Source organism: Sabethes cyaneus, chromosome 1, assembly GCF_943734655.1.
Source record: "Sabethes cyaneus chromosome 1, idSabCyanKW18_F2, whole genome shotgun sequence".
Taxonomy (NCBI): domain Eukaryota; kingdom Metazoa; phylum Arthropoda; class Insecta; order Diptera; family Culicidae; genus Sabethes; species Sabethes cyaneus.
The window spans coordinates 135,749,875-135,773,666 of record NC_071353.1 but is presented as its reverse complement, the minus strand read 5'-3'; the positions used below and the strand labels follow the sequence as shown (position 1 = coordinate 135,773,666).

Genomic DNA, 23,792 nt, shown 5'->3' with positions numbered 1-23,792 from the left:
AAAGCACAACAGAGACGTGGAAATCTATACCTATAAAAAAGGATTTCTGTCTGTCTGTCCCTATGTTCCTTTTAGAATCGAAAACTACTGAACCGATCGGCGTGAAAATTTGCATGTAGTGGTTTTTGGGGCTTCGGAAGGTTCTCTCGATGGCAAAAGTCCCATCCCCCCACTAAGAGGGGGGGCTCTCATACAAATCTATGCTTTAAAAAATGGATTTCTGTCTGATTTATGTTCCTTATAGAATCGAAAACCATTGAACCGATCAACGACGCGCGGAAGACATGTCGGACTTTCTGCGGTCAATAGATATTTTAAATGTTGTCTGGGAAAATGCTGTGGTAATCGAGAATTCGATTGACTACAACTCTCTGTTGTTTTACTACATAACTTACAACATTTTTGCTCGCTATTCTCCATTGATCGTGGAACGGCAAAGATCTTCGCACAACTATCCCGAATGGTTTACACCGGCGTTTGCTAATTTAATGAAAGAGAAAAGGCTAGCCTTGAAGCGGATGCGTCGATCACCATCAAACGAAAATGTGACCAATTATAAACAAATGCTAAGAATGTTCAAGGCGGCACACAGAGAAGCGTATCAAGTGTACATCGAAGATATTCAAATCCGTTTGAAAAGCAACCCAAAGTCGTTTTGGAAATTTGTGAATAATAGAAGAAAAAGTACCGGCATCCCGGGTCGCGTTAAGTATAAGGATGTCACAGCTACCGATGCCCAATCGTCAACCGAACTTTTTGCGACTTACTTCAAAAGTGTGTTCACTGCAACAACTGGTAGTATCAGAGAACTTCCTATTACTAATGAAGAGGCACCGTACCAACTGTCCCAGACTTGTGTGGAAAACGGCATTTGTGCACTCAATGCCAACAAATCCGCTGGTCCTGATATGCTGACAAATAGTGTTCTCAAGCAATTTCGGCAAGAATTTGTATTTCCGCTCACTAGCTTATCCAATGCGTCGCTGGCCGCCGGCCATTTCCCAGGAATCTGGAAGATTTCGCACATCACTCCGATACATAAAAAAGGTGCCAGAGGCGATGTAGAAAATTATCGTGGGGTTGCTATACAATCGGCTATCCCGAAACTTTTCGAATCGTTAGTTTATTGTCACCTTTATGACATTGTAGTCGGACGTATTTCTTCTGTGCAACACGGATTCTTGAAGAAGAAATCGGTTGTAACAAACCTGTGTGAGTTCACCTCAATGGTTACGGACTACATATCGAAAGGTTTTCAAGTGGACTGCATATATACCGATATGAGCAAAGCGTTTGATACCGTTAACATTAATAGCATCTTGGAGGCAATTGAAGAGTTTGGCGTTCGAGGTCCATTGTACAGCTGGATGATATCGTATCTGATGGATAGAGTACAATTTGTTAAAATTCGCGGTAACAAATCTTGCTCATTTACCGTACATTCTGGCGTACCACAAGGTAGTCACTTGGGACCGTTGCTGTTCGTGATTCTAATGAACAAATTGCCTGATGTTATCACCCAAGCAAGAATTCTAATTTATGCAGACGATATAAAAATCTTCTTTCCTATCAAGTCCACGGAAGATTGCCTGAAATTACAGCTCGACCTAGGCCACGTTGGAAAGTACTGCGAAAACCGTGGATTAAGAGTAAATGCAGACAAGTGCTCAGTAATGACATTCTCCAGAAAAGTTAACCCCGTGATCTTCGATTACGGGTACCAAAATAGTGTAGTGCCGCGCACAGAATATGTTCGTGACTTGGGTGTAACATTCGACCGCTCGCTCTCCTTCAATAGACACATTGATAATGTAGTAAAAGAAAGCCTGAAACTGTTCTCGTTCATTAGAAGATTTGGCCGTGATCTCAAAGATCCTTATGCAATATTAGCAGTCTACAAAGGTCTCGTTAGAAGCAAATTGGACTATGCTAGCGTAATATGGCACCCGCAATACGTAACTCACATTCAGCGAATAGAAGGAATCCAGAAGAGATTCGTTAGATTTGCTCTCAGAAATCTCGGATGGAACGGAGAAGAGCTACCACCTTATCAGGACCTGTGCTGCCTGGTAGACCTTGACTCGGTACTCGCGAGGCATAAGATAGCCGACATCGTGTTCTTCACGAATATTCTTGCAGGACGAACTGTCAGCCAACCTCTTGCCAACCGACTAATACTGAACGATAGTCCAGTCTCGCTACGGCGAAGGAGAACCTTCGAGCCACCGTTGCGAACCAGGAACTACACACAGAATGAGCCAACGTCCCGCTTCATGAATGCCTACAACACCCTGCAGGAAATTGTTACCATTGATATGACCCCAGATACAATTAGACATAAGCTTAGATTATATTTTAGAGAACAATTGTATTAGTGTCTTTATTGTTTATATGTATTATTCATTTTAAGAAGTGTGTTTTATGTTTATGTTTTGTAACTAGGTTAAGATTGGGTAACGGGCTCAAAGCCTATATTCAAATACATACAATACAATACAACCGATCGAAGTAAAAATTTGCATGTAGGGGTTTTTAGTGCCAGAGAAGGTTCTTATGATGGTTAGAGATCCTTCCCCCCGCCAAGAGGGGGGGGGGGGCTCCCATACAAATCTATACCTATAAAAATGGATTTCTGTCTGTCTGCCCGAATGTTCCTTATAGAATCGAAAACTACTGAACCAATCGGCGTGAAAATTTGCATATAGGGGTTTTTGGGGCCAGGGAAGGTTCTTATGGTTGTTAGAGACCCCTCCTCTCACTAAGAGGGGGGGCTCCCATACAAATGAAACACAAATTTCTGCATAACTCGAGAATTAATCAAGCAAATGGAACAAAATTTTACATGTGGGTGTTTTTGGATACAAGAATTTTTTCTATGGTGAATTGAGACTCCTCCTCACTTTAGGAGGGGGGGGGGGCTCCAATACAAATGAAATACAAATTTCCTCATAACTCGAGAATTAATTAATCAAATGGAACCATATTTGGCGTGTGGGTGTTTTTGGAGGCATAAAATTTTTCTATGATTAATTAGGACCCCTTACCTTTTTAGAAGGGGGGGGGGCACCCATACAAATGAAATACAAATTTCCTCATAACTCGAGAACTAATTAATCAAATGGAACCATATTTGGCATGTGGGTGTTTTTGGAGGCATGAATTTTTTCTATGATGAATTAGGACCCCTCTTTCTTTTTAAGTGGGGGGCTCCTATACAAATGCAATACAAATTTCCTCATACCTCGAAAAGTAATCAAGCAAATGGAACCAAATTTGGCATGTGCGGGGTTTGGAGGCAGGAATTTTTTTAATGATGGTTTGAGACCCCTCACCCCTGTGGTAGGGGGATAAGGACTATCATACAAATAAAACAGAAATTTTTGCGTAGCTCAAAAACTAATCGAACTCGAGAAATTTTAGACTTTTTCATAAAACATTAATCAATAACAAGACCACCAAAAACTATCAATAGTAACATTAGATAATTCAGCGCGAAACGGCCACAGGCCGCGAGTGTTGCCGGCGACCAACCGTCGGATTCGCCGGCCACTGCGGGGAGACAGCCCCCCGTAGAGATCGCCTCTATCTAGGTTTATTTATTTTCCTAGATCTACTGACCTCTTTACTTTCCTTCAGTTGGGTCACTCCTGCGAAATGATACTTTCTACGAAAAGATTTTCCGTGAAATGGTACATCCCGCGTAAGGTTTTTCGCGAAATGGTATTCTGCGAAATTCTACATTCCGCGTTACGGTCAACCGGGAATTGGTGTTCCGCAAAATGGTATTCGGCGAAATGGTTTGTGATGATAGCGAATATTTAAATGCTACCCGCTTTATTTTATCAGGCTAAGCAATGGGGGGAGTTGTTTTCTACTTTACTGTGAGGAAAATTTGTAAATTAAAACACCCATGAACTCCCCAGAAACTTGCAAAACTCAAGATTGTGAGAAAGGTTATCCGAGATTCACGATTTATGTACAACACAGTTTAATTTGTGGCAATACGAAGTTTGTCGGGTCAGCTAGTAGAGATATTAAAGGTCCTAAAAAGTCTTAAAAAGGACAACGATACCGTACAAAAATCAGACAAGAGAGGCACAAAAATGTAGCGGAAATTGCTTTAAAATGGCATCAAACTGTATGAAAAATAACACATACTGAACATAATTTTAATAGTACCATTTTGAAAATGTCTTAAAACTGGCACAGACCCAATGAAAAACAAAATAAAATAACACAAAACAACATAAAGATAACACAAACATGGTGCAAAAATTATATAAAAACAACATCCAAATAATCCAAACAAAAACAATATAAAAATGAATAGAACATAACATGAAAAAGAAACGATGTGATTGTAATAATAGAAGATCTGATCTCAACACAGGTCGACAGGTGGAAGCAGGATACGGAACGGAAATTAATCTAGGATTCCTACAAACGATAACTACATGCCGGCTCCAAAGCTCCAGAAGAGATCCGGCGAGAAATCGGTAAGCTGAAGAATAATAGAGCCGACCGGAAAGGCCCAACTCCAGGTAGAACTCTACAAAATGGCAAAGAACTACTAGCAACAGCAGCATTGAATAATTTCAACACCGCCTACTACAAGATGCTCTCTCCAATAGCCAGATTCATAGAGCAGTATCAGGCGGGTTTTATGGAGACCCTTGCTACTATGGATCAAATTTTCACTCGCTAGATCCTCCAGAAATGTCGGAAGTACAACGAGCGCACGCATAATATTTTCGTGGATTTCAGGCAGCTACGATACTGTCGAGCGGGAATAGCTACGGCAGATAATGCACGAGAACAGGTTTCCGGACAAATGGACGCATCTCCAAAGGAAGATGCTCCAAAGAAAACAATATTTGCCTCCCACGGACAGTGACTATTGACGGCGATAAACTGGAATTGGTTGATGAGTTTGGATATCTGGTCACCGCCGACAATAATACGAATAAGGAGAATCAGCGACGCATTCAAGCTGGAAGTCGAGTCTACTTTTCTCTCCGCAAGACTCTTCACAAAGCTGACAAAGACGCTGCACAAAGCTGACAAAGACGCTGCACAAAGCTGACGATGTACGAAACGCTAATCAGACCGGTAGTCCTCTACGGACTTGACAATTAACTTAACTTTGCTTACGGAAGAGGTACACGCACTTGCCGTATTTGAACGAAAGGTGTTGCTATTACTATTTTTGGCGGAGCACGATGGAAAAGCGGGGAGTGGCGTATGCGTATGAACCACGAGCTGTAGGCACTACTGGGATAGATTCTCATCGAACACCTAGCGAAAGTAGGGAGACTACGGTGGCCGCCCATGTCGCAAGGATGCCGGACGACTGTGCAGTGAAATCCGTTCTCTTCAAGGACCGTACGGGTACCAGGCATAGAGGGGCCCTACGTGCTAGATGGCTTGACTAGGTTGAAGCCGATTTGCGTTCGTCGAGACGCTCAATGAATTGGCAACGAGTAGCCCAGGACAATTTTGAGGAATTCTTCATACCAGCTCTCTGCTGATAGAAGTAGAAGGCGGAGGAGGATTGGGTTATAAATCAATGTGTTTTTCTGCAATTGGGTTACGTGCGCGTAACGATTCAACCCCTAAACATAGCTTATACATGAATTCAGCGCGTCACTTAAGCTACGTATGGAGGTCGCACTTGGTCTACCGGGAACGCATTGCTGATTTATTAGACTGTCCCATTTCAGACTCGTTCGGAAAATGAAACCAAGATTTTTGGCAGTCCTACTACGTCTTTGATTTCTATATTGGGGTGCATTTGAGAAAAACGAAAAGGGAACGTGTAACGAAAAGTGGTTATAGTTTGCACGCTTATAACTCAGTCATCTCTCAATAGATTCTAGAGACACTGGTGTCAATCGATTAGAAATTTTTCTAAGAATCCATTACAATACAGTAGATTACATGTTTCCTTAACAAGCTTCCAAATAATTGAAAAATTTTGGGCATTGTCTAACTAAAAATCCACGCTCTGTGATTGGTCGGTATAAGTAGTGCTGATTTGACGTAGCGATAATTATATTTCCATATCACAAGCAGTACGGTTTTATATAAAAGTACAGAAATTTACACTCATTCCAGTTTTTAAACTTGCATTTTTAATGGTTCTGTTACATTTTTCCGTAATTTTTATAAAAAAAGTGACAAAGCCCCCTTATGCCAAAAGGTCGAAGATTTATAACGACGCTCCTACTTACACTAATTTGATATCTGTGCTTGGGAAGTACGCCAAAAAAGGTGATAAAGTCCTCTTGTCCTAATAAAATTTCTTAGGACCTCTATAAACCTAGACCAATTGGATGTCTGTGTTAGGGAAGTGCGCCAGAAAAAGTGATGTCTTCTCAAACCTAGTTCAATTTGATGTCCTGCAAGTGAGGTTATAAAAAAGTGAGCGACCAACCCTACCTTTCACTCGATTATATGCATATACTGAAAGAATTTATTCAAATTGATGTTTTATATGGAAAAGAGGTTGATGGACTATTCATCATGTGACGTAATCCAGCAATTTTTGAAATGATGAAGAATTAGCGACTGTCCGAAAACAGGTTTTGAGCGTTTAATATGTTGCTTTAATTGATGATATTTTAACTGTCATAATTTTAACTCGTTGTTCGCATGTTAGTTGAAAGGCAATTATATTTCAAATCTACCTGTCACAATAAATGGTGCTATATATCAACTATTTGTTCCTAGCCCACCCCCTTTATATTAAGACCTACTAACCCCAGTAAATCGGGTGTATCGATCATACCTCCTAACATAGATGTAAGCAGTGCTCCCCGTGTACTATTTTTATAAAGGCCTTACGTCTCCTCTAAGCTACCACAAACGAGCTTAATCAAATAAATGTGATAAAAAAATCAACTATTTATAAGAAAATTGACGAAAGTGAATCAGTGTTAAATGATATATTAAATTATTTATTTATTTTTTCCGTTCAGCCATAAGTTTTGCTAACAAATTTGTCATGTTTTGAGCAAGATCCTTAAACCAGTTACCTAAAATTGATTGGTGCTACTAAAATTGACTAGTCACACAAAAATGTTCAAAATGCGATATCGTCGGCAATCACCAGAAGTGTGATTGTGGCCTAATGAAACCATTAGTGGAACTACAAACTCTGAGAAACAGATATAACTGATACACAGAGCACTATACATTATTCGTGCTCCAAGGAACGGACCTTCACACTTTTAGCACTCTCTGTCCACTCAATATCGACCAGTCCATTTGACGAAAGGTGAATGGTTGAATTGATTCATGTTTCTATGACTTAAAAAACATTGCTTGACTCTTCGATTGGTTGACGAATAACTGGTTTCGCTCATTAGTTCATGGGAACAAGGACCAAGGCAGTCATCCGCATACATGTGTATTGAGCAATACCAAAGTACGAACGGAGAATCGTTAACGAAACAACCACAAAAAAGCAGAGGTCCGAGCACCGAGCTTTGAGGAACTCCAGATGTTGAACAGCTAATTTCGGACTGATTTGGCTGATCTCCACAGAATACGACATGGACTCGTTCCTTCAAATTCGACTCTATAACAGTATATAAACAATATGTTTATATATTTCACCGAAAAATCAACGAACAGTGTAGTAAAAATAACAGTAATTCTGTAGATTCTTTGAAATCAGGTACAATACATGTACATGGCGACCGTGACCGGTACACAACTAAAGTAAAGCAATACGATTGACATGAAATCAACATATTCTAAGCGAATCCCAAGTAACAATTCAAGTTTTATGGTACTTTTCAAGTAAAATCCAATACTATGTTAATAAAACCGCAAATAAAACTTCTGAAAATCTTCTGAAGGCAGCCGTAAAACCGTTTTACTGCCTAGTGGCACACTTTTCAGTAGGTTACTAAAGCTTCTTAGCATCCCAGGTAGGAATTCCAAAGCCAGCTTTTTTTTTTCAATTTTACCATATTTTCATTACGGATTTAATCATTACCTTTATTTTATTCATACCGCGGAATATCAAGGTGAGCGAGCCATATAAAATGCCTATAGCTGGCAGTAAAACTAGTTGTATATCTTCTATAAAACGGCTTTTTAAAGTCTCTTTCGGCACAGACCATGCTTTATGCGTTTTTTTCCGTGATGCAATTTGATGTGGGACACTCTTTAGAAACAAGCGGCGGCTCTTCGTTGCCATACTGCATAACTTTATAGATTATTCGAAATCAGGAATTGAATATGTACATGGCGACCGTGAAATAAGTAAACTTACAACTAATATGAGTAATATGATTGAAATGAAATTAACATATTCTAAGCGAAATGCGAGTAACAATTTAATTTTTTAGTACTTTTCACGTGGTTTTCAAGACAAGGTTTATAAAACTACTAGTGATAGTTAGTGATGTTTCTGATAGTAGGTTATAAAATCTGTTTATTAACCAGTGGCACACTCTTCAGCAGGTATTCTTAATACAAGTCTGTGATGAAAACAATATCAAAACTGTCTGGATTTAGCCTCCCATTTTAAAAATTCGGGGGCCAATTCAAACTTATAAAATTTCCATTGCGATATTGACCATTACTTTTAAATTTTATCCTGATTTTGCGCAATAGCAATAGCGGGTAACGAATAAGTGTTGCCAATGCAATTAAAATAAAAGCAAATAAATATTCGAATCACCATCATCAATACTGCAAACGTTGTGCAGTTCATAGCAAAACGTTTACAAAGCATGAGCGTAGGTACCCAGATTGATGCTGTTTATACCGATCTAAATGCTGCATTTGATCATGTTGATCACAGCAAATTACTGGATTAACTGGAAGCTTGTACGATGGTTTCGATCCTATCCGTTGGATCAAATAGTCTACGAGTTGTATAACGTGCAATCGGAGTATTTCTCGAATCTCTCCGGCATTCCACAAGGCAGAAGATTAGGAAGACTGCTCTTCATGCAGTTTATCAGCGATATAGCGCTCGTGCTTCCAGATGCTTGCCGCATGCTTTTTACAGACGATATACAACTGTTTAAAATTGTCAGAAACACTGCTGACTTTTTTGAGCTCCAGCGCTTAGTTGACGTTTTTTGCAATGGTTTTCCAATAATCTTCTAACCGTCAGTATCGAGAAGTGTTATGCGATTTCATTCCACCGCAAGTCCAGCCCGGTTATATTAAACTATACTATGTGTGGTCAGATTGTAGCTAGAATAGATACGGTTCGTGATTTGGGAGTAACTTTGTATACATCACTCACCTTTAGGCCATACTACAACAAAATAATTGCCAAGGCTGTTGAACAGCTCGGACTTATTTGCAAGATAACTGAAGAATTTCGGTGTCCTATTTGCCTTCGATCGCTGTATTGTGTGTTACAGTGTTACTATCTCAGTGGTTTGGTGTCAATTTAACACTAATTGGATAGGAAAAAATGAAGCCGTGCAATGAAGTTTTGTACGGTATGCATTATTGCGCTTTCTTGCATGGCGTAACAAACTCCAGTTGCCAGAATACGCGAATCGCTGCCAACTGCTCGGTACAGAAACACTAGAGCAAAGAAGATTCGAAACACAAGCCGTATTTGTTAGGAAAGTTCCATCGGATGAAATTTATGCCCCTAACATTTTGCAGCAGCTTAACCTATATGCACCGGAAAGATCGTTACGACCCAGGAATCTGTTATTTTTAGTGCAACGAAACGCGTCGTATGGGCCCCGTCATTACCCCATCGCCCATCCGCTTTATGTCCGCGCAAACTTCAACGCCGAGGCGGTATTATTTCACTGCTACATAACAGCAACGATGTTTCGACTTCGTGAATAATCTAATGTATCTCTATGTGCTTCATGGTATATGTATTTTTATTTTTTTATCATCAAGACCACGATAATGTTCGATGATTTTTATACAAAACAAACATATAAATGCTGCTTACAAACCACATATTTGGCAAAATATACGACTACATTATTGCTAAAGCCCTTATAGTGTTGAGAATGCCTATTTGCAGCTGATTACTGGCAAAAAGAATTAGAATAGAATTTTGGGATGCCAATTTTATAAAAGCTATGCAGTCAAAAAGCTAACATATAGCAACGTGCAGGAAAAATGCCAGAAATTCCAATGAATGGTTAATTTATTAGTTACTAGCTGACCCGACAAACTTCGTATTGCCACAAATTAACCTGTGTTGTACATAAATCATGAATCTCGGATGATCTTTGTCACAATCTCGAGTTTTGCAAGCCCCCCAGTGGGCGGCGCTTCCGACGGCGGATCACCGGCAACACTCGCGACCGTCTCGTCCTGAATGATCTAGTGTTACTATAGATAGTTTTTGTGGTCTTGTATTGACTAATGTTTTATGTTATGTTTTATGTCTCGAATTTCTCGATTAGTTTTTGAGTTTCGCAAAAATTTCTGTTTTATTTGTATGAGAGTCCATATCCCCCTAGCACAGGGGTGAGAGGTCTCTAACTATCGTCAAATAAATTCAAGACTCCAAAATCTCCCACTTGCCAAATTTGGTTCCATTTGCTTGATTAGTTCTCGAGTTATGAGGACATTTGTTTTTCATTTGTATAGGAGCCCCTCCTCTTAAAGTGGGGAAATCCATAGAAAATATACCATAGAAAATATTCTCGCCTACAAAACCACCCACATGATAAATTTTGTTCCATTTGCTTGATTAATTCTCGAGTTATGAGGAAATTTGAATTTCATTTGTATAGGAGCCCCCCTCTTAAAGTGGGTAGGGGTCCCAATTCACCATAGAAAAAATTTTTGTCTCCAAAAACACCCACATGCCAAAATTGGTTCCATTTGCTTGATTAGTTCTCGAGTTATGAGGAAATTTGTATTTCGCTTGTATAGGAGCCCCCCCTCTTAAAGTTGGGAGGGGTTCTAATTCACCATGGAAAATATTCATGCCCTAGAAAACTTTCACATGCCAAATTTGATTCCATTTTCTTGATTAATTGTCGAGTTATGAGGAAATTTGCATTTCATTTGTATAGGAGCCCTCCTTCCTAAAGTGGGGAGGGGTCCCAATTCATCATAGAAAAAAATTTTGTCTCCAAAAACACCCACGTGCCAAATTTTGTTCCATTTGCTTGATTAGTTCTCGAGTTATGAGGAAATTTGTATTTCGTTTGTATAGGAGCCCCCCCTCTTAAAGTAGGGAGGGGTCCTTATTTACCATAGAAAATATTCTTGCCCTCGAAAACTTTCACATGCCAACTTTGTTCCATTTGCTTGATTAGCTCTCGAGTTATGAGGAAATTTATATTTCATTTGTATAGGAGCCCCCCACCTAAAGTGAGGAGGGGTCCCAGTTCATCATAGAAAAAATTTTTGTCTCCAAAAACACCCACGTGTCAAATTTTGTTCCATTTGCTTGATTAATTCTCGAGTTATGAGGAAATTTGTATTTCGTTTGTATAGGAGCCCCCCTCTTAAAGTGGGGAGGTGTTCTAATTCACCATGGAAAATATTCATGCCCTAGAAAACTTTCACATGCGAAATTTGATTCCATTTTCTTGATTAATTGTCGAGTTATGAGGAAATTTGCATTTCATTTGTATAGGAGCCCTCCTTCCTAAAGTGGGGAGGGGTCCCAATTCATCATAGAAAAAAATTTTGTCTCCAAAAACACCCACGTGTCAAATTTTGTTCCATTTGCTTGATTAATTCTCGAGTTATGAGGAAATTTGTATTTCGTTTGTATAGGAGCCCCCCCTCTTAAAGTGGGGAGGTGTTCTAATTCACCATGGAAAATATTCATGCCCTAGAAAACTTTCACATGCCAAATTTGATTCCATTTTCTTGATTAATTGTCGAGTTATGAGGAAATTTGCATTTCATTTGTATAGGAGCCCTCCTTCCTAAAGTGGGGAGGGGTCCCAATTCATCATAGAAAAAAATTTTGTCTCCAAAAACACCCACGTGCCAAATTTTGTTCCATTTGCTTGATTAGTTCTCGAGTTATGAGGAAATTTGTATTTCGTTTGTATAGGAGCCCCCCCTCTTAAAGTAGGGAGGGGTCCTTATTTACCATAGAAAATATTCTTGCCCTCGAAAACTTTCACATGCCAAATTTTGTTCCATTTGCTTGATTAGTTCTTCAGTTATGAGGAAATTTGTATTTCATGTGTATAGGACCCCCCCTCCTAAAACGGGGAGGGGTCCCAATTCATCATAGAAAAAATTTTTGTCTCCAAAAACACCCACATGCCAAATTTGGTTCCATTTGCTTAATTACTTCTCGAGTTATGAGGAAAATTGTGTTTCTTTGGTACAGGAGCCCCCCCTCTTAAAGTGGGGAGGGGTCCTAATTTACTATAGAAAATATTCTTGCCCTCGAAAACCTTCACATGCCAAATTTGGTTCCATTTGCTTGATTAGTTCTCGAGTTATGAGGAAATTTGTATGGAAGCCCCCCCTTTTAAAGAGGAGAGGAGTTATAATTCCCCGTATAAAGAGGAGAGGGGTCTCAATTTACCATAGAATAAATTCTTGTCACCGAAAACACCCGCATGCCAAATTTTGTTCTATTTGCTTGATTAGTTGTCGAGTTATGCAGAAATTTGTGTTTCATTTGTATGGGAGCCCCCCTATTAGTGGGGGGAGGGGTTTCTAACCATCACTAAAACCTTTCCTGGCCCCAAAAAACCTCTACATGCATATTTTCATGCCGATTGGTTCAGTAGTTTTCGATTCTATAAGGAACATACGGACAGACAAACAGACAGACAGACAGACAGAAATCCTTCTTTATAGGTATAGATTATGTTAATGTTTATTGCTTAGCTGGGAAATATCTAAAGCCAGCTTTAGAACTGTTTATTCGAAAGCGATGCCTTATATTACCATGATAAAACTAGTTGGCACTCGGACATCTTTTATAAAACTGCTTTAAATATTACTATGAAAAGGGATAGCAATACATTAGCGTAAGTAAGACTTCAATAGCATCATTTAAGACAAGACAAATTATCTACGTTGTGTTCGCATAAGTTTTAAAATTACGCCATTACAAATATTTTTTAAAGTTTTTGTCCTTCCGATGCTAGACAACTGAAGGGGGGGAGGGAACAAAAAGATTTTTTTAATCCCGCACAAAAAATAGAAGATTTTTAGGAGTTTTTACTTGAAGTTAAACCGTGAAACCCGAATTTATTATTACTTTTGATATATACGTTGTTATTTTCTATGCAAAAACCTTCCAAAAGAAAGTCAAAACCGAAAAAAAATATTTTTTGCCGGTTTTCGGAAGCTACTTTATTGGTACTTCCATTTTTGTTTCGTGCTAGAAGCGTTAACACTCCGTACACTTTTTTCGAGTTCTTTCGGCTGTAAAACCCACAGATAATTGATTTTATACAACAAAATTTTGCTCATGTTAAACAAATTTTTGTTTGCCCCTCGATTTTTAGAGCCAATTTTGAAGGGCGGGGCGACAAAAACTTTAAAAATAATTTGCAATGGCCTTATGAAAACTGACGAAATATACGGTGTTTGCCGGAAGAGTTTTCAGAATATTTTTAGTCAAGAAAAACTTCGACTGTCGACTGAACACGTATCTTCTTATACAATAATTTTCAGACTGTTACGCAGATAACACATTCCAGCGAGTCCCGTTACGACGAGGACTCGACTTTCATCGATATTTTGCTCCCGCTAGCAAAAAATACGCTTGTGACTAAGTTATTAAACAAGTTTTAAATTATGTTTGTTAAATGTACTTTCTAACGTAGTATTTACTTTTTGATTTAGATTGTTATTTAGGTAGGTATAACTAGTTACATTTCGTAACGGGACACCATCGCAGAAATACCGGTTTTCTCACTATGTTTTAATATGTGTACACTTCAATATGCTAATTATTAAACGTTCTGTACGTTGATTGTGTTGAGACCTACGTTTTCTTTGTAGTTCAATAACCACTGGTTCATATCCAGTATAATATAAGTTGAAATATGCAGTTTTAAATACCGATTTCTTGGTGTACAAGTGCGTGGAATATGTCACGCGTCTGTCTAATACTACTTGTAACCTTCTTCAGTGTAGCCCGCAGCCGCAATTATCCACACTGAAGAACGTCCAGTCTACTTGCAAACAAAGCGCCAAGCCTGGTCTCTTTTCGAAGAAAGATTGGTTTCGCAATATAACGAAAACATTTGGAAAGGAAAGTTAATGCTCATATTACATTTTAACGAGTTTGCTTGGGTTAAAATTATTCTTTCTCTCGATGTAACTTGTATAAACAGCCCTAAGGAAAGCCGATGGGAAATCCGCTTCCACCTTTCCTATGTTAAGGTAAATCTGAAAAATAAGTTACAGGATGAAAATCCCTTAAGCATGTTAGAGGATAAAGGTTATACCGATGGTTATGGTGTTATAAAAAATTTACAAGTAGTAACTGAAATGCGCGTATCTGGAAATTGGAAATCTGGAAATGTAATAAATTTCAACAACATTTTCTCCGTTCCCTCGTTGAGTCGAAACTTTTGCTAAGATGTTCAAAAATATTTCATAATAATAATATCAAGCATTCTTAAAGGCCCGAAGTTTTTGAGTTCTGACCACTCTCCCAACTGTTGTGACTCACTGTTCAAAAATTCCACTGCGGCTTCGGACCAACCGGCAAAAAAGAAACAAAAACAAACGAGTGCTCTTCTCCCTATTCAATTGGAGGCTGCTGTTGTTATGTGCGAGGTGACATTTTTTCGTTCCCTTCCCCTCCTGCCGTGTGTTACTGGCTGGTGCCAGTCCAGCAGTAGCAGTTTATCGCTATTATGAATTTCGCATAGCAATTATTTAATATTTTACATTTCGATTAGTTGAGCGGTTGTTGTTGTTGTTTTACATTTTTTCCTCCGCGTTCTGTTGCTGTTTTATTGCTCTACTAATGTGAAGCTCATTTTTGTGCACACTCAGCAGCAGCAGCAGCAGCAGCCATGCAGGTTGACCACGGACGGTTCCGTCCGGACTGACTGCCTGCCTGCCGTGGCGTGAAATTAAATGTGATTTTAACGATGGCCATCTCTACCGATTGGTATCGGCCACCGTAGGACGTATGTTTGCTCGGGTGTAAAGTTGTACACATTGTTCCTCCACATTAGCTCGGAAAAGGTGGTTTCCAGGTGATTGATAGAAATTTTATTGGACTTAGTTCATTAAGGATGATGCTAGCGCGAACAACACAAACACATTCCATCGTTCAGCTCATTATGGTTGGGATGGGATTAACGGGGTTCTCCCACCGAGCAGCCGTGGGAGTGAAGTGCCGCATAATATAATGCTAGCAAAACACAACTGCAAATTGCCGTAATTGAGAACGACTAATCCAACCAATCAATTACTTTCATGGTTGGGATTTGATTTCCGCGTTTCACGCGCGTGTGTGTGGATGTATGTCCGTAACTCGATAATCGTTGTTATCACGAATTTGTTCAGGTGCGTGGACCAGCTGCCATTGTGGTATGGTATTGTATCGCTACAACCTAATATCGATGATCTATTTAATTAGATAAACGGACGTTATAAACTTAATTTGAGCAATAATGATAAGAGAATAATAGTTTGGAACTAACGGCTTTTGCTGTTGTTGGAAATCTAATTCAATTATAATTGGTAATCACCATGACCAAATGGCGAATGTTGGGTTTAATCTTCAAACCGGTAGTGATATTGTCCGAACAGTGTTTTAGTAATACTTATCTATGTCACTTGTTTTACTAAACTACATGGGTGAAATCCACAAAATGTTGTACAAAAAAAAAAAACTATCACTGCCTCCTGTGAGAATCGAACTCACGACCGCTGGTTTACAAGACCAGCGCTCTGCCATCTGAGCTAAAGAGGCGGATGAAAAGGGACCGCCTGGAGAAAATCGCCTCGTCAGTGGGCAACGAAAGCCTTCTCCCAGGAGCCATCGCAACCTTCGGTTGACATTCGTTCTACCTTCTTCAATCCACAGCTTCTGATAAACAATCGTCGTTGTTTTGTGTTCGGTAGCTCATTTGTTCAGTGCCTTTTTTGGTGATGAGTTTTTGATAGATAAATAGTTGAAATGTTTTGTAGTAAACGACATAAATCGAAAGTTGTGCCCTATATAACGGCCAGAAAACTAGTTTGCACAGCTTGCAGCAACAAGAGCTGTGCATTCTGGTTCATAATTTGCACTCAACCGATTTCGCTGTGCAAATATCGCACACATTGGCGTGTTCTTTTCCGGCATCAAAGCCATAAAAATGCGACTGCAAGCAGTGCGACGACTACAGCCGACAGACAGGCAGGCAAGCGGACGGTTCGCTAATTATCCTACGCGGCGAGCGAGGCCCTGGTCTGGTCGTGAGAAGCGACGGTGTGTACGGTTCGTTCAATCGACTTGATCTTTTCGTTTCGACTGCTGTGTTCTAGCTAGGCGACCTCCCCTTAAAAAACAGATTGTTAATAGTTTCCCCGTTCGATAGACCGTGTGTATGAATGAATATCGCTTACAATAAGCCCCCGTCCGTCCGTAAGAGAAATCGCAACAGCTGTCCGTAAAGAGACGCATACAATGCAAATTCCGGACCCGCACGATCCGTTCGCCGGGGTCCGTAGCGTACACAGTCGAACAGTGCCCTACTCCTTTGTGACTGTAGGATAGAATTAATTAAATTGTTCTCGCCCTCGCTACCACTGTTCGTTCGTGTGTGCTTTTATGCTGGAGTGTCTGTTCAACATTGACTTGAGTTGAGACCGCGACCCGCGCGTGACTGCACGCTTTCTGGATCTGTCTTGCCGCTTTTGCCAACTTTGGATCGACATATATAATCATAATAAGAAATATGGTAACGATTATGGTTTTTAATAGTTATTGCAACGTTTAGCTATAATACCTCAACAGCATAACCACCGTCTGTCTGCCCTTTTTCGGTAGCACACACTAGCCCAATGGCGGAAAACGATTCAGATGCCAGTCAAGTAAAATGTATATGATTGAGTCCGCCCATTACGAGTGAACTAAAATCTATAATTCTATTTTTAATGACCCGCAAAGAGCTGTTGTTGGCTGGACGGCTGTGCCAGCCGCCATCACTGTCGATTGTTAGAGTGTGCGTTAAAAATCGCTTAAAATAATAACGCTCTCATTTGCCAATTACTAATTGACATTTCAAAAAAACATAGCCAGTGGGCTCGTCCGGGATTTGAACCCGGGACCTCTCGCACCCTAAGCGAAAATCATACCCCTAGACCAACGAGCCCGTTGAAAAAATCGGAAGCTGGAGCCAAAAAGCAGCCGAAATGTCTTCCAAAAGTCTTTATATATTATATATTAATGCAAGCGCTGCTGAGTATTGTTGAGACTTTCGTTAAGCAAGTAGATCATGAAAGCCTTTATATCTCACTAGCTGACCCGACAACTTCGTATTGCCACAAATTGAACTGTGTTGTACATAAATCGTGAATCTCGGATGACCTTTATCACAATCTTGAGTTTTGAAAGTTTCTGGGGAGTTCATGGGTGTTTTAATATACAAATTTTCCTCACAGTATAGTAGAAAACAGCCTGATAAAATAAAGCGGATAGCATTTAAAAATTCGTACATCATTACAAACCCTTTCGCCGAAGATCATTTTGCGGAACACCAATTCACGGTTGACCATAACGTGGAATATAGAGTTTCGCAGAATACCATTTCTCGAAAAACCTTACGCGGGATATACCATTTCACGGAAAATCTTTTCGTAGAAAGTATCATTTCGCAGTGGTGACCCAACCCTAAAACACGCACATGCCAAATATTGTTTCCATTTGATTAATTAGTTCTCGAGTTATAAGAAAATTTGTATTTCATTTGTATAGGAGCCCCCCTATTAAAGTGAGGAGAGGTTTCAATTCACCATAGAAAAAGTTCTTGTCTTCAAAAACACCCACATGTCAAATTTGGTTCCATTTGCTTGATTAGTTCTCGAGTTATGAGGAAATTTGTATTTCATTTGTATGCAAGCCCTCCTCTTAAAAGGGAGAGGGGTCATTATTCCCCTCCTAAATAGGGGAGGGGTCTCAATTCACCATAGAAAAAAAAAAATTGCCTACAAAAACACCCACATGCCAAATATGGTTCCATTTGATTAATTAGTTTTCGAGTTATGAGTAAATTTGTTTTTCATTTGTATAGGAGCCCCCCTCCTAAAGTGGCGAGGGGTCTCAATTCACCATAGAAAAAATTCTTGTCTCCAAAAATACCCACATGTAAAATTTTGTTCCATTTGCTTGATTAGTTCTCGAGTTATGCAGAAATTTGTGTTTCATTTGTATGGGAACCCTCCCCTCTTAGTGGGGGGAGGTATCTCTAACCATCTCAAGAACCTTCCCTGGCACCAAAAACCCCTATATAAAAATTTTCACTCCCATCGGTTCAGTAGTTTTCGATTCTATAAGGAACATAGAGCAGATAGAAATCCATTTTTTGTGGGCATAGATTTGTATGGGAGCCCCCCCCCTCTTAGTGGGGGGAGGGGTTTTTTGCCAACGATAGAACCTTCTCTGGCCCCAAAAACCCTTACATGCAGATTTTCACGCCGATCGGTTCAGTAGTTTTCGATTCTATAAGGAACATAGGGACAGACAGACAGACAGACAGACAGATAGAAAGAAATCCATTTTTATAGGTATAGATAAATGCAATAAACAATATGAAATAGGGGTACGGACCCTCTTCGTCATACGTAAGCACGATCGATATTTTATTGCGAGTTTTTATAAGAATTAATCAGCACGTACCGTCATCTGGGGCGAGATTGTGCCAAAAAAGCTTCTTTAGCTTCTGTTCTTTAGCTCAGTATACACATAATTTAGAAACTAAGTTGATTTCAAACCTGTCAATATATTAAATTGTTCAATTAACAACTACCGTAGAGATGGTTTAGTTCCAATGGAACCTAATTTTACTGGAAGTGCATGAACTTTGGCACAATCTCACCCCTCCTAAGGGGGACATTGTGCCAAAAACATAAAGTTAAGCTAAATACCTAAACAGTGAACATTAGCATGTTTATAAACAATACACATAAATATCAGTATAAAGTAGTTCATATTGGGCCGTCCATGAACTAAGTAGACTATAAGGGGCAGAGGGTTGGCCAAAAACAACGCATCATACAAAAAGTATGAACGAAAATAACCCGGGAAGGCCTGAAATGACTAAAAATGAGTTCGTAGTCAATGGACAGTCTTTATATAGCCAGTAGTGTTTCTAGGGTTAACAAGCGAGAGATATATGGAGGGCGTGTATCCTAAGGCGGAATACCTGTTTGATCATTTAACAAAAGTAACCATTACCTCGTTCGAGAACCCGCGGCCGCAGAACATGTGGCCCATATCCCATCCCCCATCCCCTTCTTAAAACAGGGTATAATATATTCGTTTTATGCTAGAGTGTTTATTCAAAGCATTTGGAATTTCCAGAGAAAAAGTAAAAATTAGTTTAAATTGGCTGTTTGCTCCAAAATGGATGATGCAATCTAATCTGTCAAAATATTGTGCTCAATAGCAAAGAATGTGAGTGTACTGGTGTATACTGACGTATTTTTGTTGTGTATGTGAAATCCACCAATTGGATCGATCATTATGGCTTGGCACAATCTCACCCCCGTGAAGCTCGAAAAGTACAAAGTTACAAAAAATATTATTTTCGTACTGAAAACTTATCCAACGTATAATAACCTTTCAATACATTGTAAATGATTGGTTTATATACCTTAAAAATAGCAAGTTGATGCGATTTCTTGTTTGGGTTGGTTTATGCGGGACATTTTTTTTACAAGCGTTATTTCCGAGTATTTTTGATCGCGAACTTTCAACCCTGTTTAGGCTAAATAGTTTGCTAATATTATCTGTATTCCATTCTAAGTTATGAATAAATATGTTATGGTCATCATATATATAATAAATTTTCACAAATAAACATTTTTGATTTTTGGCACAATCTCACCCACAGTGTCACCCCGGATGGCGGTACTTAAGTTTTTTTACACCAGATAGGGTTTATTTCTAATTCCCGTCGTAGTAAAGAAAGCCACTTTAGTTTTCATCATTTCTTAGGTGGATTTAATGAATACTCCGAAAGTTCTGCTGCTGATTTGACTCAAACACAATTACCTTCCGATCCGTGCCCTTTGAATTCACTACTAAAAAGCGATTATTAAAGCATTTTATGCAAACTACGCAACTGACTTTATACCCTAAATTTGTCGTACCGTATTAAAATTCGTCCATCAAAATTTTTCATCGTCCGAACTAAAAATCACAATAATGTTTACGATGCTAGCGCGCATGTATTTGTGTAGGACGGCATGACAAATGTTATTCTGCAAAATTTCTGTAGGTCATGCAAGTTTTCCCGGCTGCAGAATAACGACAATGCGTTGCGTGAGTTATTTTCATTTTATGAATGACGGAAATTGAAACGGCTGCTTGGAATTCTTCTGGATATTAGAGAATAACTAATTTTGCATTGTGTGTCATAAAAATCGCTGATATTTTTAATAATTTGTGTTGGATAGGACGGGAAGAGGCAATTACGACGAAGCAGCAACATACCCTAAATCTGACACATCTTGCCTGTACATGTACACCCATTTAGCTCGAAAAAATAGTTCGGAACTTACATTTCTCAATGGAACAATTTTTCATGCTCCAGCGGGAGTTCGTCTTACGAAAATTCACTTCGTGATAAGCAAGATTTCTTTTGTTTATCCTGGAAAGACAGCTGTTATTTACAAAAATCTATGCACGTATTCTTTGAGCCGTGTGCAAGAGCTACCCATCTACTATAAAAAAGTGGAAATAGTTTGAATCACAGCTCAAAATTTCAAGTAGTTACTCTTCGTCATACTCAAAACTGGTAGAAAAATCAAGAGGGCTTCTATTTTTTGAACAAATAGTGAGAAATAGTAATTTTCTAACATAATCTTTTCCTCGATAGCGAAGAGACAATCCATAAATATCAATACCAGGTTAGTTTGACTGTATTTCGCATCAAAATTGGTTATAATGCTGGTTTCTTGTCCATATGTCTGGAAAGTAGACGAAGACCCGCCGTAGACGAACCCATCCAGCATCCTATGCAATAAACAATGAATAACAATTGCAATTTTTCAGGCGTTCTCAAATGACGAAAAGATTTAACGAACATTTTAACTTTGACTAAAATATGACATTATTATTCGCTGTAATCCAAAACGTTGACCATTTTGAATCACGTGTTTCCAAAAAAATCAGAGGGGTTGTAGCAATACACGACCGCATGATTGACGTAAGACTACGTTACTTTGGGTGATGAAATTTTAATGGCAGTAGCTAACGTTCGTCAAATCCACGGACGTCCAGCGCTCCAAAGAAACTATTTTTGTTAAACAATGCCTAATGCTTTACAATTGTCTAGAACCTTATAACAAAAATTAACAATTTTCTGTATCACTAGATTCAATCAGAAACGTGCAAAATTGTTTTTCGTCATTTATCAGATAAATTCTTGTATCTGAAAGGTGACCTCTGTGAATTTCCGATTCGAAAATGTCGATTTAACGCTTCGATGACAAAGTCAAGCAGCCCTCATAACGGCTGATGGACCTTGAAATACTGGTGAAGTTTGCATGAACTTTATTTTCGACAATCAAGTCAGCCCAATTAAAGTAAAATTTCAACTCTTCCATGACAGATTTTGATAACCCCAAATAAAGAGTAAATGACTTGAAAATATTTGGCGCTGGCGACAGAGCTTTCATGAACTTTACGACGTTCGAGCAAGCCTAATGTGTGCTTTTCTATTTGAACGGGGAGAACGAGGAAGAAGACAAGTTACTTGAGGTCAGAATTTTGAAATCACTCTACCGTGACCCCACGAATCATTTGATATAGTTATTAACAGCGTCATTTTTATGCACGGCATTGGCTGAGACCGTCGTTAATTTTTTGTTTAATTTTCATGTCTGAATTGGTTCGACATGAAAAGGACGGTCTTTGTTAATTGATGAGATTGTTCGGAATTTAGGTTATTTACACGGTTTTCTTTAGAAATATGTATAACAGCTAATATGTTCGGCAATACACCAGCTTGGGCAATGATCCCAGACAGAATGTTGTTCAATTGTTAGTCGTTACGGATGGCCAGCTGTAAATGACGTGGGATGATTCCGATCTTCTTGTTGTCACGAGCGGCACAATGTGCCAGTTGCTATCCGTACACAGAACATAGATGCTAAATAAAGGGTGTCCCACACTGTACTGTACTGTACTTCACCGCCCAGCACAAGTTTGATGTTCCGAAGGAAGTAAGGATGCAGAAACTTTCATAGTTTGCCAAGAAATACATCATATGGCAAACGGAGTGCGCCGTTCGTGACTACCGGGACTGTAAACGGGCAGATCTACCTCAAGGACTGTTTACAGAAGCATCTGCCTTCTCTGTCGAAGCAACACGAGGGCCCTACGATCTTCTGGCCGGATCTACCTTCGTGCCAATATTTAAAGAATGTATTGGAATGGTACGAAGCCAACGGAGTCACTTTCGTACCCAAGGACATGAACGCATCCAACGCACCGGAACTAACTTAGTTCAACTAAAAGGCCCATCGAAAAATACTAGGCTACTATGAAGCAAGCACCACGGGAGCATCCGAAAAAGTAGATTTCCGTACAGATGAAGCTGCAGCTAGGTTGCACAAAACTTTTTGAATGGAGTTAAGCTTAAGGTGCGAGCAAATCATTTTCCGCCGACTATCACCAATTGCGAACAGATTTGTGGGAACTTATCAAGACGGCTTCGTCGAAGGTCAGTCTACAACGGATCAAATATTTACGCGGCGGCAAATCCTCCAAAAAGGCCGTGAATACAGAGTTCCCACGCATTATTTGTTCGTTGACTTCAAAGCGGCATATGATACCATCGACCGGCAAGAGCTATGGAAAATCATGGGCGAGAGCAGCTTCCCCAGGAAGCTCATCAAACTGATTAAATCTACGATGGATGGTACACAGTGCTGCGTTCGGATTTCTGGTGGATTGTCAAGTTCATTCGAATCACACAGAGGGCTTCGTCAAGGTGATGGTCTTTCATGCCTGCTGTTCAACATAGCGCTACAAGGTGTTATGAACCGAGCGGATATCAACACGCGGGGCACGATATTCAACAAATCTAGTCAATTCGTCTGCTTTGCCGATGACATGGATATTATCGGCAGAACATCTGTGGCGGTGGCTGAACAGTACACCAGACTAAAGCGAGAAGCAGAAAAGATTGAGTTAAAGGTAAATAAGTCTAAAACAAAGTACATGCTGGCCAGCGGAACCGAGGCCGAACGACACCACTTGGGCAGTAGTATATTGATCGACGGCAATGAGTTTGAGGTAGTCGATGAATTTGTCTACCTTGGTTCACTGGTAACGGCGGACAATGATACCAGCCGTGAGATTCGGAGGTGTATTATCAGCGGAAGTCGTGCTTACTATGGGCTTCACAAGCAATTGCGGTCAAGCAGACTAAGTATAAAGTGCAACCTGTACAAGACGCTTATTAGACCGGTTGTTCTCTACGGGCATGGAACATGGACAATGCTCGAGGAGGACCTGCGAGTGTTCGGAGTTTTCGAACGACGAGTGCTAAGAACGAACATCGGCGGCGTACAGAACGGAGAATGGAGGCGGAAGATGAACCATGATGTGTAATTATTGTTTTTCGACTTTATTGCCAATTAACTCTGGCGTTCCGCAAGGGTTTGTTTAAGAC

The 23,792-nt window shown here is 39.6% G+C and overlaps 1 protein-coding gene and 2 non-coding genes across 3 annotated transcripts in view; all 3 read right to left on the bottom strand.

Moving 5' to 3' along the window:
• LOC128732899 (uncharacterized) overlaps positions 1 to 23,792 on the bottom strand; it is a 542,040-nt gene that overhangs the window by 474,431 nt on the left and 43,817 nt on the right. The window lies entirely within an intron of this gene.
• On the bottom strand, positions 15,805 to 15,877 carry Trnat-ugu (transfer RNA threonine (anticodon UGU)). Its single transcript has one exon. It is a non-coding gene; the product is annotated as a tRNA-Thr (tRNA).
• Positions 17,193 to 17,264, bottom strand: Trnap-agg (transfer RNA proline (anticodon AGG)). The gene has a single exon. It is a non-coding gene; the product is annotated as a tRNA-Pro (tRNA).